The sequence below is a fragment of the Coturnix japonica genome, chromosome 1, assembly GCF_054131305.1.
Source record: "Coturnix japonica strain WE chromosome 1, WE-NBRP24, whole genome shotgun sequence".
In the NCBI taxonomy this organism is placed as follows: Eukaryota; Metazoa; Chordata; class Aves; order Galliformes; family Phasianidae; genus Coturnix; species Coturnix japonica.
Window position 1 is genome coordinate 105,996,454 of NC_140663.1, and position 4,507 is coordinate 106,000,960.

The 4,507-nt window shown below is 36.9% G+C and overlaps 1 long non-coding RNA gene across 1 annotated transcript; it reads right to left on the reverse strand.

Moving 5' to 3' along the window:
* Positions 1 to 1,755: 1,755 nt before the first annotated feature.
* LOC146762635 (uncharacterized) lies at positions 1,756 to 4,507 on the reverse strand. The gene is made up of 2 exons (XR_014946886.1): positions 2,077 to 4,507; positions 1,756 to 1,979 (listed from the first exon to the last, which is right to left on the reverse strand). It is a non-coding gene; the product is annotated as an uncharacterized LOC146762635 (long non-coding RNA).

The following is a 4,507-nucleotide window of genomic DNA, read 5'->3' on the forward strand; positions in this document are numbered from 1 at the left end:
TTAAAATGACAGAATCTAACTACATCAGCACTGTTACACGTTTTCTGGAAAAGAGTCCTTTCCCGTTCGTTATTTAGCAAGGGAATAAAAAAAAATTCATACATAAAAACAGTGGAAAACTGGAACTAGTAGCCTTGCTGAAATAATACATGGATACGCATAGTCTCATCAGCACTAGACTATTTGAGATACTAAGTTAAAGACACAATGCAATCATGTTTTAGCACTGATTCAGGATATTCTGAATTTCTCTTCATTTTCTATCAGAAGTCCATACTGTGGTATGGCAATAGTTTTGAGATGAACTGAGTGTGGCTTGGCTGAAACAACATGGGGAAATGCAACCTTCAGCAGTGAAAGGTCCGGAGTATTCTGAACAAAGAATCATAAAGGGAGAGGAGGCTGAAAATAACGTTGCTCTCCTGCACTGTTTTCTGAGAATCACTGTATCATTTAAGTCAAACTCCAGGAAATGAATGTTTGTCATTTAATGAAGAAAAAGGGAGGCTTTCACAATACCGTCTGCAAAGACCACAAACAGTATTTGTTACATATACCATTCCTGTTGAGATGATCTGGTAAAAAGGAAGAAACTTAATTACACAAACAAGTTTCCCAACAGCTACATTAACTATAGGGAAGAGCAGTCTGACGTTTTTGTTATTGTTGTTGTTTATTTTTGGGCAAGGATGTGGAGAGAACCTTTCTTAAAATTAAGAAAAATAATTAACAATATTAAGTATAAAATAATTCAGAAGAAGTCCTCTAATCTTGTTCTTATCTCTGTCACTAACACAGCATCCCATTCGTAGGGCTGAGACAAATCCTTCCTGTGGAGACATAGAGGAAAATAAATTCTCTTACTGAGTATCTCATAATTAAGCCCAGGACCCCAGGACCATGGCTTAAAGCAATCTTTCCCAAGATTTATATCCAGTAAAAATTTATTTCATTCACACTTTGCATGGAAACTAATAGAAGTATGTGGACTTTATCGTCCCCAAACCTGAAATGTAGGAACAGTATGTTTTTCCTATTTATGTACTCCATGGCAAAGTTCTATTCATTTAATTACATATTTTCCATCAGAGGAAAGGCTAAAATAAGAAAAATATATATTTGTAATTATATATCAAGAATACAAAGAAATAGTTTATTTGTCTCATGAATACACCTGGTATGATGTAACCATTGTGAGCAGACAATAAAATTGAAGGTGAAGAATACAGTATGAAAGTGAATGGAAAGATTCATCCTGGATGCATTCAGGGCTGGGCTGGATGTGGCTCTGGGCATCCTGGTCTAGTGGTCTGTGACCCTGCACATAGCAGGGGGTTGAAACTAGATCATCATTGTGGTCCTTTTCAACCCAGGCCATTCTATGATTCTACGATGATTCTATCCCAGGATACCTTCTGACTCCCTTACATCTTTTGAAGTACAAGCTACATTATGCATTTCAGAGGAAAGATATGGAGCATAGATTACTAAATATGGCAAAATCCAGCCTTTAAAAAGAGACAGGAAAAAGAAGATTTTCGATTGTGATAATTTTACAGGACAAAAACTGCAATCAGGTGGAATGGATTATCTATACACATTTACAAGTGCGTATATATTTGCATTTTGAACAAACTCTATTAACAGTTTTTAGAAAACTGAAAATCTAGTCAAAAATCCTTTGAAGAAGAACGAAGTGCTGAGAAGACAGAGAAAGGGAGCAGAAGAAAAACTGAATGCTGAAGAACTTAAAACATGAAGACAAGACAGTTAATTCACCTTTAATGAAAATTCAGCTGTAACATCAAAGAATACAGAGGAAGCTGTAGGCTTTGTCATCTGAGCTTTGAGATGCCAAATGTTTTCAAGGTCTTTAGTGTGGATACATATTCCAGCTGCATTCTGAAACCTAGACGTGGTGACGATGTATCAAGACGTAGTAATCACAAATCATCCCCGTATCTCCAGGGTCTTGATTTCTGTAGAGAGAAAATTTCAATGCATAGGCTTGATGCCTCAGTGGCACCTGAGCTCTGCAACATAAAACAGATTGTACTTGTTGCTCAGTGTAGCTACCTGAAGGTCTTGATGCCTTCTTTCCTTCTGTCCAATCTGATGTGCAGCAGAACCAAGGCAATTTGTGTGTAAAATGCAGGCCTGGATCACACTCTTGAAACTGGTCTCCTCTAGCAGTGCTACAGCTGCTGAAATCTGAAATCTCAAGAAAATGCTTCATCTCCACTCTTTTGTTCTACAATCCTATTTGTGGCAGTCCCATATGTTCCCAGTGAATTATGCCAGACCAAAATGCTAAATAAGAGATGTAGATTTTATCTATTTGATGGGTACAAAAAGGCTGATAGCAAAAATGCAGCCAAGAAATTAGGAATAAACCAAATCAAATAACCAAATACGTTTGATTCATTTTGAATTTAATTATTACAGGACTAAGTTGCAGTGTTGTGATAAAGATCTGAACTGAGAGAGAGGTTTTGTTTAATTAAGATTCACAAAGGCAAGTTTTCCAATATTCTAAGCCTGCAAATACTGTGATCAGATCAGATTTCTTGAATCCAAGGAAAATAATTGTATGCCTGACATCAGACACTGACTGAATTTTCCACAAGTTTGAGCCCTAAGTGATAAACTATGGGATATGAAACGGCAAATTAGGTAACAGCTTGACCCTAGAAAGGTTGGATGCAAAGAATAGTAGTCAAGATTCAGCTCTCCTTGACTGCTGACTGAGAACCTTTAAGGATGTGGATAACCTTTGATTTCTTTGAACAGTACTGACTCTGAATAAATGAATAAAAAACTCACTATAACAAGAGAACAAAGTAGCAACTAATTCAGAGACAACACAAACATTAACCATAGAGGAAAGTACCACTTGTTGAGGGAAAAGAAGGGATGGATGTCTCTGAGTCAAAATAATAAGAGCTATACAGCAAAGCAAAGCGCTTTTTTCCATTATTTCTACAAACTACTGCCATGTCCCCCACCCCAACAATTTCAAAATCATTTGACTTGACTAAGGGCTCCTATTTTTCAGTCAAAAGATTAAGCGCACCCCTGGAATGATGCACTGAGCTTATACAGCAACTCATACATCCAATTAAAAAAAATACTACTCCTGTAACCAATAGGAAGTGGATTTGTATTCTTATTACACATTTGTATGAAATAAATAAAAAGATACAGTTGGCAGAGAATATTGCATGAAAATTTGTAAGACTGATAGGAAATCAAATGAATATATCTTACTATGTTTCTGCATTGGAAAACTGGAGTTTTAGCTACCTCTTTCCCTCGGTCTTCAACCTGTTTGTTTATGCTTTCATTTAACTTGGGCATTTTTAACATGAAAGCTAAAATATCACTGTAGTGGTGTAAGATGAATGTGAAAGAACAGGCCCTCCTATCCATTTTTATAACCACATTTTCTTCTCCTCAGCCCTCTACCCACAGAAGTGCATGCTTACAAGAAATAAACACAGATGGGATATCTTCTATGCTTTGGAGAAACTTATTAAAATATGACTGGATTCTGAAGCTTGGGTTCCTAAAATTGCTAACATTTTCAAAGAAAAACTCTGAATTTAGAGAACAACCACCTGCAAAAAACCACAAACATACAGAAACAAAGGAGAATAAGGAAAGACTGGGGGGGGGGGGGGAGTCACTGCAGAATTTAACACTGGATTTTTTCCTGGGTAAAAAGGCATCAGACACATAATCGGGGAGGAAAATGATCCCAAACAATGAACCTGATGCTGGTAGTAGAAATGTTGTCTTCTCTATTGATGTTAACTTCCACAATTCCTCTGCAAGTGGTGCTTTGATCTAAAGCCAGCATGCCTCAGGTCTTTGTGAATAGTACTTGGATTTTGATTAAGAAATTGGATAACCTCTATTTCAACTTATGAGAGAAACAAGTTTACAGTTTGTTTCTGCATATTCACTAAAATTTATCATAATCTCTGTACTGTATGTTGCCTGTGACATTTTTATTGAAATTAAGGTGAATTGTACTAGGCTGGGTGTGGCATGGGGAAGAGAACATGGAAGTTGTAATATGTGGGATGAATCCTGGTCTTGTTAAATCTAGCAGAAGAACAGAAGAAGCTGAAATTCCACTGGTTGTTTCCCTTCCTAATTTTGTTTTGGCTCTGATAAGTAGCTTCAGGTAAATAATTTCACCTCTTTGCTTCTTACCCTCTCAGGCTTCAATTCTCTTCAGTCAATTGTGATACTCCCTCTGCCGAACTGCTGACTCGCTTACTACTAGGTACAGAGTCCTATACACAATGGTATTCTTATATCAGTCTGTAGTTATCATATTCCTACATAAGTGACAATATAAAAGAAGACTACTATGAAATACATAAGCAGTCCTTATTTTCATTGGGGCCAGATGAAGAATTGCTGGCGTTAACGATGAGTACTTACACATGTACTCTCACTGAAGAGAATCTTTGATAGCTACAGAAAGCATCACATGCCC